Raw genomic sequence first — 13354 nt, 5'->3', positions numbered from 1 at the left:
AGCATGACTGGTCACATCTTTGAATGGAAAGTCAAACAAGATATATAGATCTAACTTCAGCCAGCTGTTATAGCGAGAAACCACCCACAGCATCAGCTGGAATGCAGATGTTCTGCTGAAGACTGCACACCTGAAATATCGATAGCTTCCATCTTGTCGTTACAGATGTTGGCTGACCAGCTGCTTTTTTTAAATATCCCAGTTTGATTTTATTCCAGATTTCCAATATCAGATTATCTTGTCGAGAAGTCCCAATTTCAATGGTGATTCATTGACTGTTTCTGTCTTTAACCTTTCAAAGTCATTGTGCTCATTCTCACCACTTGGAAACCACCACGCCAGGAAACATTTAAGCTTGTTGATGCATTATGTCGAAGGAACCTTCTTAGAAGCTCACACAAGACCAAAAAAAACCTGCAGACTTTCTCTGCTGCACGGGGCATATAAAGTTTCTGATAGCTTCCAGTTGTTGTGGCTGAAGTTCAAGTTTTATTTTCGTGCATTAAAACTCAATACATTTTTCTTTTCAAACTGACATTTAACTTCAGGGAGTTTACCTTTTGACCTTATGGAAAAGTTGCAGAATACTTTTGGTTACACTATGGTGTCACGAGCAGCGTGAAAATAAAATGAGAGAAGCAAGAAGTGTCTGTCTTATGTAATTAGGATTTGTGAAAAATCATTAGCCATTCACTGTAAGGTAGCACAGCATTGATTAACCCAAATGTCATACAATGAGTATGGGGTTACACCTTGGGATTTACACAAAGAAACAGGTTCGATGAGATCTTAGTCTGGTCACATGTAGACACTAAATCGGGCAACTTTAGCTGTTAGTTTGTTGGTGAACGCCATCAGTAACCACACACATCATCACTAACAAAGCCAGTACAAATTTCAGGAGAAATGTTTTGACCTGGAGATTTGTTAATGTAAAGTAATGAGATTAACATCAGAAGAATCTATAGTAGCCTAACAATGTTGTCACAGTTATGTGATTAAGGGAAATGGGAAGGAACAGAAGCCTTAACTTCTGAGAGAATGTATATTTAGATTAAGATGTAAAAAAAAACAAATTCAGACAAAGTTCCAGTTGTTTTAGTATGATTCTCTTGTTCTTCATCTGACAGACATTCTTCAAAATAATAATTATTAATGACACAAACATGTCAGTTCAGTAGCAGACTTCCCTGCTCTGAGCTGCAGTAGTTTCAAGCTTCTAGTAAAGTCCCTCACACATGATAACTGATTTCACAGTTACATTACAACACACCTCAGAGGCTCATTTATTAAACTTTCTCTCCACATCAGCAGGATTCCTTTGGGAGGCCAAACAGAGTTGGATTCCAAATACCCAACAAAACGGTTAGAATGTGAGACTCATTATTGCAGGATGGAGGAATGGATAGAAGATATGCTGATGGAGGTTAAATGAAGCAGGTTGGGAAGAAGTTTGTGCAAAGGGTAAAAATGGACCAGTTTGGCCAAATAGCCTGTTTCCGCACCATAGGTTCTACCTGCCCATTCCTATGTTATTCTGTACCATGATAAATGTGGTTATTCTTGAAACATGAAAATGTCTAGGGAGAGGCTGATGGCTTTCAAATTCTTGAATAAAGCATGCCTAAATGTTAATCATAGCTAATAGATTATTGTGTGCATTCATCGGTTGCACTTTCCAAAGCCCTTTTATCTTTGGATAATGACACTGATGAAAATGTGGGAGGTGCTGGTGTTGGACTGGGGTGGACAAAGTCAGAAGGCACATGACACCAGGTTCTAGTCCAACGAGTTTTTTGAAAACACAAGCTTTCAGAGCACTGCTCCTTCGTCAGGTGAAGTGAAGGAGCAGCGCTCTGAAAGCCTGTGATTTCAAATAAACCTGTTGGATTATAACCTGGTGTCATGTGACTTCGGTCTTTTTACAGTGATTATTACACTGAAATGTAGTTACATGCTGCAGGTGTCTGGTACTCTATAATGTGCCACCCTACTGACATTTGCCCCCTTTTGCATGTTTACACTGATCAATTTTGTTCGGCCATAATTGCCAATGATAATATTTTAACGCAATATTTTAATGTGAGACTGTTGTCAATAGATAGAGACACATCATATATTATTGTCATTTGGGAGTTTGAATCTTTAAAACATAAGCAGATAGATTTTATTTTCAGATCTGTGAAGATAACTACCCTTTTAAGAGGGCAGAAAGGTATTTGGAAAAATAATTAAGTTACATATTTTCCAAGAAAGTAAGTGATTTAGTAAGTATCTAACAGGATACCAGAGGTTCATTATTTAACTGTTTACACTATTGAGTTATTCATACAGAAAAATAAATGATCAGGGGTTACTGTTGGTTTAGTTTGAGTTCAGTTCAGAAGAATCATCTTTCAGTTCCATCGTGGCAGAAGAATCAGATTTTCAGGAGAACAGTTTCATCTTAATATCAGGGCAGTTTGTTAGGAAAACAGAATCTCCAGGTATGGCGTTTATAGACAGAATTGAAAAGGAACTGGGCAAAAGTGAGGACTGCAGATGCTGGAAACCAGAGTAGAGATCAGAGTCGTGCTGGAAAAGTACAGCAGGTCAGACAGCATCCGAGGAGCAGGAAAATCGACGTTTTGGGCAAAAGCCCTTCATCAGTCCATTCCTGATGAAGGGCTTTTGCCGGAAACATCGATTTTCCTTCTCCTCGGATGCTGCCTGACCTGCTGTGCTTTTCCAGCACCACTCTGATCTCTACTCAGAATTGAAAAGGAACCCAAACCCTTGGAACTTAAGGAGGTTCAGGCCACCACACCTGGGAACAAATCTCAAACCTGCTTAAGCAGAACAAGGAGGAAATTTGGAAAAGAATGTTAATCAAGGTATTCACATAGGACTGATAGTATATTGAAGAAAAGTTATTGTTGTCAAAAATTCTAGGGATCTTTATGTTTATACTGAGATCATTCCAAACTGTCTGATATTTAGTATTTTTTTCTTTTGCATAATAAACTTTTCTCTTTGTGTTAAAAGAACACAGGCAGTCTGATGTGAATATGTTGATGACTAACTACCACTGTAATCAACTGTAAAAATAAAAAAAAGGTGATGATCTGGGAAGCTCTTTGTTGAGTATTACCACCTGATAGTGGTTCTTTCCATAATCCATCTGCAATATACAGTTTATTGTATTACAGCAAAGCATGAACTTCATCTATACTGTACCATTAATATAGATACTGAGTGGAGAGTGTGGTGCTGGAAAAGCACAGGAGGTCAGGCAGCATCCAAGGAGCAGGAGAATCAACGTTTCAGACATAAGCCCTTCATCCTGATGAAGGGCTTACGCCCAAAATGTTGACTCTCCTGATCCTCAGATGCTGCCTGACCTGCTGTGCTTTACCAGCACCACACGCTCGACTCTGATCTCCAGCATCTGCAGTCCTAACTTTCTCCTATATAGTGTAATGAACCTTGAATTTTATAAGATAGTTGTAATTCAAGATAAAACAAAATATTTGGAGAGAGGCATCTGTCATCCGATAAATCCTCCCTGGAGTCAAACCGAGGTAATGTGATAGTCATTGGGTGAGGAAGCCATTTAAAACTTTATGAATGCTGGGACAAGTTTCACACAAAGGATGAGGCAGCTGATACTACTCTGACCTGGCTCACAGATTCAGAATCAGTTAGAAAGAGAAAGACTTGATAACTAAAAACCAGTCTGTGAATGCAAACAGAAGAAAGGGACGATTTTGTTGATAGACATCAAGTAGAATGTTGGTGAAGATGGTAGTCATGATTTGGAGATGCCAGTGTCGGACTGGGGTGTACAAAGTTAAAAATCACACAACACTAGGTTATAGTCCAACAGGTTTAATTGGAAGCACTAGCTTTTGGAGTGACGCTCCTTCATCAGGTGGTTGTGAAGATGGATTCTTTGAAGAGGTGAAGCTTATGGAGTGCTAAAGACAAATGTGTTGCCAAAAGCTGATTTCTGACTGGAAATCCACATGATTATGCTCAAAAAAATTGAGTAAATGGATTTCATTTGAAAGGACACTGGAAGAAACACTTGTGGGGCAGGGAGAAGAGATTAAAACAGGAGGAACTTGGGACTTCAAATTCCAGCTTATGTTTCTGATGAAAGCTTTCCACAAAGCTTTTCACTGTGCCTCGGTACACGTGATGATAAATTCAATTCAATTCAATTCAAAGTGCTGTGCATGTAATGAAGTTAAAGGCTAATACCTCTTCTGTGGGTTGGTGATCAGCTATCTATTAAGAAATCTTTACGTAATAAAAGCAAGATACTGCAGATGGTGAACATTTGAAATAAAAGCAGAAAGTCCTATAAATGTTCAACAGGAGTTGTGGAACATTTAATTTATGTTAGAGTGCATTTTTATTCTCCTATGGGATGTGAGCATTGATGGAAAATCCCACATTTGCTGTTAATTCCCAATTTCTCTTGATCTATTTGGCTCCGGAGGACATTCCAGAGGATAGTTAAGAATCAACTAACTTTCCTGAATCACAAGTAAGTCAGGTCAGGTAAGGATGGTAGATTTCATTCCATAAAATAAACCTGATGAGCTTTTGTGACAATTAACTATGGTTAGGTGGTCACCATTGTACATGCATATTTTTGTAACTGCAAATTTAAAGAAGAAAATAAATCCACGGCGGCATGGTGGCACTGTGGTTAGCACTGCTGCCTCACAGCGCCAGAGACGCGGGTTCAATTCCTGCCTCAGGCAACTGACTGTGTGGAGTTTGCACATTCTCCCCGTGTCTGTGTGGGTTCCCTCCAGGTGCTCCGGTTTCCTCCCACAGTCCAAAGATGTGCAGGTCAGGTGAATTGGCCATGCTAAATTGCCCGTAGTGTTAGGTAAGGCGTAGATGTAGGGGTATGGGTGGGTTGCGCTTCGGAGGGGCAGTGTGGACTTGTTGGGCCGAAGGGCCTGTTTCCACACTAAGTAATCTAATCTAATCTAATCAAATACAAATTTGTGTTTATATGTTTATACTGGGATCATTCTAAACGGTCCTATATATAGAAACAATGTTGATTTTTTTTCTTTTGTATTATAACTTTTCTTCTTGTGTTAAAAGAACACTGGCAGCCTCATGCTAAAATCTAAAAAAAATGTTGGTGTCAAATGTTTACGCCTTTTTTAATGTTTATACTGAGATCAGTCTAAACTGTCCTAAATACAGTAACATTGTTCCCGAAACTTCAGCCCGGGATTTGGGATTACCACCACTGCCCTCTCAGTTAATGTCCTAAAACATGAAACTTGTGGTGTAAATCCTTACATTGGTCACTGGGAAATCTGTATCTCTTTTTCAAAGGTTATTGGCCTTAATGGAGGATTGTAACAATATTATAGAACTCTGGATCAGTGGTGCTGGAAGAGCACAGCAATTCAGGCAGCATCCAATGAATGCAACAGTGTGGAAACAGGGCACCAAGCCCAAAATGACACTCCGAAGAGTAAATTACCCAGTCCTATTATCCTACAATTACCCCAGACTAATGCACATAACCTACACATTCCTGAACACTGTGGGCAATTTAGCATGGCAATCCACCCTAAACTGCACATCGTTGGATTGGGGAAGGAAACCCACGCAGACACAGGGAGAATGTGCAAACTCTACAGAGACAGATGCCCAAGGCTGGAATCGAACCTAGTCCCTGGTGCTCTGAGGCAGCAGTGCTAACCACTGAGCCATCATGCCGCATATGTCTCAAGATATTTGACAGGTGCATTACCAAACAGATTTTGATACTAAATCACAAAGGAAAATTTGGAATAGATGAGGAAAAGCTGGATAAAGAATTACATTGAAGAACTTCCTTCGGCAGGATAGAGAGAAATTTGAGGGAAGTCCAGAGCTTTGAATCTATGCAACTGAAGTCACAGTCACCAAAAGTGTAACAACTGATTACAAGAATATAAATCCTCCCTTATTGGACAATTTCAGAAGTTTTGGAAAGCTGTAAGTGGTTGTGGAAGTGGTGGATGGGGTGAGATCATTGATGGTCTTTGTAACAACGTAAGAAACCTGTCTGGAAAGGAACAATATTTATTGTTGAACAGCAAAGTAGAGCCACTACTCGTGGTATACATAGGTTGGGCCCAGCCTGAGGCAGCCAGTTCTGCAGCCCAATCCCTGGGCTTTATAAAGGGTTCAGGTCATGAATTCCAGCTAGGCAAGACATTGCCTGTTATCAAGGGAACTCATAGTCAACAAATTCTACAAGGAGAGTAGTGGTGATTCCCCATGGACCTTGTAGGAGTTATCACAGTCTTAAAAACAAGGACAGTGAGGTATTGCCAGACCAGGTGCTAATATAGGACAATAAGAATGGGGGTCTGCAAAGGAACATAGAGTCATACAGCATGAAAACTGACCCTCCGGTCTAACCAGTCCATGCCGACTATAATCCTAAACTAGTCCCACCTGCCTGCATGTGGCCCTTATCTCTCCAAATATTTCCTATTCACATTCTTATTCAAATGTCTTTTAACTGTTCCCAGATCCACCAGTTTCTCTGGAACCTGTGTGTTCAGAGACAGACAGCAGAATTTTGAATGTGTTCATGTCGATGGAAGGTAGACCGGGGACAGGGGACCTGCCAGAAAAGCATTGGTTGATGCGTTCAATGGGAAATAATGCTTAAGCAGGGCAAATATGTGTAGGATTACAGATGTGGAAGTATGTGTGTACTTGGGGACGGATAGGTAGTGGGAAACTCACCTCAGGGTCAAACCCAATACCAAAGTTTTAATTGCTTGGCTCAGCCTCAGATGGTTGGTGGGAAAATACCGTAGGCCTATGCTGATCAATGGACATCAGAACTCGAGACCTGGATAAACTCCAATGTGAAGCCGAACATGACTCTGGGAGTTTCGAAATTCTTTGTTCATGTGTCAGGCTCTGATTTTGCAATGAGATTGCCTTTGAAGATAGCATCACGGAAAAGCAACAGTATTAAACACTGACAAAATAATAAGCATTCATTATCATACTTTCATTTAGCATACATTCTCAAGGGCAACAAGAGATTGGCAATAATTGCTGATCCAGCCATCAATGTCCACATCCCACATGTGAATTTAAAAAAAAAAATTAACATTACAATTTCGCCATTACAAATCTGGCTGGAATGGGGCAGGTTTGAATTCGAAGTCAGTTTAACACTGAACCTAATTTTATGAGCCATTAACATCAATAAAGTTGGTGTGTAAATATATGCCCTATTGGAGTTACCACACTCTCTCTGACTCTGTTAGGTTTACATTGGGGCTATAGTGTGAATACATCTTGAAAGTCTTTAAAATAGCCTATCTCAACTCTTCCATCAAAGCTGAAAATGTGTTGCTGGAAAAGCGCAGCAGGTCAGGCAGCATCCAGGGAACAGGAGAATCGACGTTTCGGGCATAAGCCCTTCTTCTGTGCTTTTCCAGCAACACATTTTCAGCTCTGATCTCCAGCATCTGCAGTCCTCACTTTCTCCTCTTCCATCAAAGCACCTACAAACTATGACTGTCTCATTTCTGTAACATTTTCCTGGCTGGTTGACAACGAGATTTATTCTGGACTTAACAGCAGGTCCCTGGTCATTTAACCCACGCTTCTCCCTCTGCCACAGACCCTGTCCTGTTGTCACACATTCTAATTGTTAATATTCTCACATCTGTGCAGGTCATAGAGTCAGAGTCCAGACACACGGAGACAGGCTCTTTGGCCCAGACTGATCCATGCCAACCAAAATGTCCGTCCACCTTAACCCCATTTCCCTGCACTTGGCTCATGTCCTTCTAAACCTTCCCTATCCATGTACTTGTACAAATGCCTTTTAAATGTTGTGAATGTACCTACCTCAACCACTTTCGTTGGCATCTCATTCTGTATGCATACCACCCTTTGTGTAAAAGCATTGACCCTTAGGTTCTCTTTTATTCTTTCCCCACTAACCTGAAACTGATGCCCTCTAGTCCTCAATTTCCCCTGGGAAAAAGACTGAGTGCAGTTTGGAATACTATCAGGCCCAGACATTGTGCTTATCAATACTTGTCTCACAGCTAAGTGGTCTCAGCTAATATTTTTTCCCAAATTTCAGTATATAGCTGAGTGCACTATCACTCAAATCTTTTAATGCTCTGAACCGTTAGATTTCACCTTCAATTTTTAATCTTTCTTGCTTTCTCTTCATTAAACTTTCCTCAGAGTCAGAATTCAGTAATCTCCTTGTGTTCACACCATTTGCTTTAACTTTTATAAAATGACTTGACAGAGGGCTGTTTGTCATTTGGACCATGTTTAACCTATTAGCCACACAGCTGGATTCTGTGTTTCTCTTAACTTGAAGGCATACACGTTCCTGTAACCTTTCACTCAAAAATATCTCCAAAGCCACCTCAGTGCTTTTCTTCTCTGGCAAAGATTCCCAAGTGTTTCTTGTTTAATTGACCACTTCCCATTTTGCTACTTTTGCTCCGAAACGTAATTGATTATTTCATGAGTAACGGGCTAAAGCCACTTGACCGTAAGTGTCCATTTCTGCCTTGGCTAACCACTACATTTTCTGGCCTCCAAGTTACCATCATACAAGGTTTGGAACTCTATCCAAAGCCCAATAACATTAGGAAAGCTGATACAGTTTTCAAAACAACTCCGAAAATATTAAGTCCTAGGGCAAGAAACGAGCCTGGAAAAGGGATGTGTGTAATCCATTTAAAGCAAACAGTTTAATGCCTCCATTCACATAATGGTGAGGGGATGTAATATGAACATATTAGGAAATTGTCTAATTTCTACTCTGTACTGCTCTTTTGACCCTGTCAAGAACAGTTTATTTTGTTAGGCTGGGAAATAAAGCTGCAGACTTTGAAGAAAACAACTAAAATGAATGAAATCAGTTACTGTAAAACAGGTGTGGTGTCAGATATTTTGCTTTCAGGTGGATCTGACCTTCCATTCTTTGACATGTATTACCCTCTTATCAACCATTATTGATATGCCTCACATCTCCCTGTGGATGTTCATCACTCCAGTTGAGCTATCTTAAACTGTTGCTCATTCCTTTAGTGATATCAAAGAGACCTCCACCTCAAGTGTGCAAGAAAACTCAAAACAGCTCAGTCAAAAGTATATTGCACACATCAAATCAAGCACAAGTAGATAATGGTTCACAGCATAATAGAACATTAAGTTAAACATCAAAATATGGGAAGAATAATTAGTAAAATAAAATCCAGCCACCATTATTATAGCCCTATTTTCTATTTATATTTGGTAGGATAGAATCCCTACAGTGTGGAAACAGGCCATTAGGCCCAACAAATCCACACTGACCCTCTGAAGACCCATTCTCCCTATCCTATATTTACCCCTGACTAATGCACCCTAACCTACACATCCCAGGAGACTATAGGCAATTTAGCATGACCAATTCACCTAATCTCCACAACTTTGGACGGAAAATGGAGCACCTGAGGAAACCCACACAGACATGGGAAGAACATGCAAACTCCACACAGACAGTCGCCAGAGGCTGGAATTGAACACAGGCCCTGGTGCTGTGAGGCAGCAGCACTAACTGCTGAGCTGCCATAGAACTTGACTGTTGCTGAAAACAGAAACAATTGTTGAATCTTTCTCGCAGCGAAGAGGATAATTCACAAGAATACCAATTAAAGGGAACATCTACATTTATTGTGCTTGAGAACAGGGAATGCCGAAAACAGTGGTTTTCTGCTGATTGACAGTTAACTGCCAGGCTTTGTTTAAATTTTAAACCAGGCAGATTGACCCTGATTAACAGAGCATTGTTTGCAAAATGAACCAGCAAATAACTTTCACCTTTATTGCTGAGTTAAAACAGGTACACTTGGTACTTCAGCCTGCAAAGACACTGTCTATTCATGTAAGAACAGAGAAAATAAATGTTGAGTATAAATGAGCAGGTAATATCAAAATTGACAATAACAATATCTTTAAATACTCTCTGAGAACAAGGCTGGAGAAATAGAAAAATGGGGAACCAGCAAATAGCGGAGAGATTGAATAAGTACTTTGCATCAGTCTTCATGTAGAAGACACTTATCACGTTCCAAAAATGTTGAATAAGCAAGGTGCAAAAGAGGGAGAAGAAATAAATATAATGACTATCACTAGAGAAAATATACTGGGAAACTCATGGGGCAAAAGACCAAATAATCTCCTAGACCTGACAAGGTGCATCCCAGGATAGTCAAAGTAGTAGTCAGGAGTGTGATGGAGTACACCCCACTTGCCTGAATGAGTGCAGCTCCAAAAACACTCAAGAAGCTTGACACCATGCAGGACAAAGCAGCCTGCTTGATTGGCATCACATCCACTAATATCTACTCCCTCCACATCCAATACTCAGTAATAGCAGTGTGCACCACCTATAAGATGCACTGCAGAAATTCACCAAAAATCCTAAGACAGCACCTTCCAAACCCACAACCACTTCCATCTAGAAGGACAAGGGCGGTAGATATATAGAAACATCACTACCTTCAATTTTCTCTCCAAGCCATTCACCATCCTAACTTGGAAATATACCGCCATTCCTTCACTGTTGCTTGTTAAAAATCCTGGAATTTCCTCCCGAATGGAATTGTGGTCAACCCACAGCAGGTGGACTGCAGCAATTCAAGAAGGCAGCTCACCATCACCTTCTCAAGGGCAACTAGGGATGGGCAGTAAATGCTGGCCCAGTGAGTGACACCCACAAACCATAAATGAATAAATAAAAATTAAAATAAAAGCTACAGGGACCGTGGATGCACTCATAGTAATTTTCCAAGAATTCTTAGATTCTGGAAAAGGTATAGTGGATTGGAAATCTGCCGATGCAAGATCTTTATTTATAAAGGGGAGGAAGCAGAAAACAGTGGGCCAGTTAGCTTAACATCTGCTGTTGGAAATATGTTACAGTCTCTTATAAAAGCAAAATATTTGGATGTACATAATATGATCAAACAGATCACAAAGGAGAAATTGTGCCTAAAAATGGGTTAGAATTCTTTGAGGAGGTAACAAGCAAAATGGACAGAGGAGAATCAGTGGGTGTAATGATCTTTGATCTTCAGAAGGCATTTGATCAGGGACCACTTGTTAGGCTACTTTGTAAGATAAGAGCCCATGAAGGTAGTGTATTAGCAAGGCTACTAGATTGGCTAGTTAATAGAAGACAGGGAGTTGTGGTCGGGTGACATTTTTGGGTTGGCAATCTGTAACTAGTGGTGTCCCACAAGGATCAGTCCTGGGACTACAATTATTTGCAATGCATATTAATGACTTGGATGAGGAAAGTGAACGTATTTTGGCCAAGTTTGCTGATGACACAAAAATAAGTGAGAAGACAGGTGCTGAGGATGACAAAAAGTGTCTGCAGAGGGATGCATACAGGCACAGTAAGTGGTCTAAAACTTAGCAGATGGAAAATAAATGTGAGATTATACAATATTGCAGGAAGAATAAAGAAGGTGAAGATTATGGCCAAAATATGGTCAAGTTCAACAGGGGTTGCATGGTGGTGGCTCAGAGGTTAACGCTACTGCCCCACAGTACCAGGGACCTAGCTTCGATTCCAACCTTGGGTGACTGTCTGTGTGGAATTTGCACATTCTCCCTGTGTCTGTGTGCGTTTCCTCCAGGTGCTCCGGTTTCCTCCCACAATCCAAAGATGTGCAGGTTAGGTGGATTGGCCACGGTAAGTTGCCCATAGTATCTCAGGATGTGCAGACTAGGTGGGCTAGCCATGGGAAATGCAGGGGTAGTGGGCTAGGTATGGGTGGGATGCTCTCCTGAGGTCAGTGTAGACTCGATAGGCCAAATGGCCTGTTTCCACACTGTAGGAATTTTATAATTCTAACCTTTTAAAATCTATAAGCCAAATTCTATTATGTACTGCACAAAAGCATTTTCAAAACAAATTTGACATGTGAATATTTGACATATTCGGACATGTGACCAAAATCTTGTCAAAGAGATGAGTTTAATGTCTTCAAGAAAGAAAGAGGGTGGCAAGATATAGAGGACTAGAAACAAAATGTTCAGAAACTTAGAAACCAATCACAACATTGAAAATAGTGATTGCAATAGAGGCCAGAATAGCAGAAGTGCAAAGATATTTGAGGGTAGGCGATAGCAAAGGGAAAAATCCATGGAGAGTTTTGGAGTCCTTGTTTAACACCTCTTAAGAGATGGCAGCTCCGACAGAGCATGGATGGAGAGATAAGGAAGGGCTGAGGCTAGAAGGACAAATTCTAATTTTAACTGAATATGATGTAAGGCAAACATTAATTTTGCTTTCAAGCTTCTTATATCAAAACGATCATACTGACAACACGAATATATAGTCCGTAGGGAAATTAAGGTCCAGTTAGAAAGCCAACTGGAAACAGTGCATCAGTGACATGGCTTCAGATTAATGAAGTAGAGGCAAACTAAGTATTCAGCTGAAGTACCAATTTGGGTAATTTAATACCTGAAGTCATAGACTGGGAAATGTGAATCTAAAAATATTTCAGCTTTGAGCAATGGTCTGGGGCCCCTGGTTTCAGTGGAGCTAAAACATTTGCTAAGATGTTTTTGAAACAGTCCATTGGCGGCCTTGTAAAAAGATATGTGCACCAAGAGATGAATATGAAGGGAGGTCAGTGACAGGATTGTATGTATTAGATTGGCAGTAGTAGAGTGCCTGTGAAATCTGAGGTACAGAAATAATAGCCATAAACAGGAGGAGTAAATTTAACAAGGGAAGGAAAGGAACAGGGGGAGGAAAGATTCAGGAGTGTGAGCAGACTCGTTGCAAGGGGGCAAGGCATTTTATGAAGGATTCAGCCAAAGAAGCTGAAATGTTGAGAAAGGAAAGGGAATTGTATGCTTTTCCCCGGCACATTTTATGATCCGGCTTCAATTATATCTCTTTAGTGCTTCTGGTGCAATCGTAAACTTCAGAATGCGTTTTAACATTGTTGAGAAACAGCTTGCAGAAGTTACCTTTATTAAAATATGTAAAATATTACCTGTAGCCGCCTGTTTTTTTTTAAGCACTGTATTTTAAACATATAGGGGTGCATTATTCTTTGTAGTGCTCTTGATACAGCAATTTGTTTCCTGAGAAATGTGTCAGGAATTTGAGAGTCTACCCCTTTATGATTAGCGTTGGTTGAAATCGATAGAATGAAATTGACATCAGAATGTCCCAGAGCATGTATTGGCATCACTGCAGTTCTTCACAGAAGTCATTGCATGTTTTGAACTCACCAGAGAGGATAGAAGGGGCTTCAGTTTAGCACATCCTGTGAAAGGT

Source organism: Chiloscyllium plagiosum, chromosome 38, assembly GCF_004010195.1.
Source record: "Chiloscyllium plagiosum isolate BGI_BamShark_2017 chromosome 38, ASM401019v2, whole genome shotgun sequence".
Lineage (NCBI taxonomy): Eukaryota > Metazoa > Chordata > Chondrichthyes > Orectolobiformes > Hemiscylliidae > Chiloscyllium > Chiloscyllium plagiosum.
The sequence above is the reverse complement of the archived record's forward strand: the minus strand, read 5'-3'. Positions refer to the sequence as shown.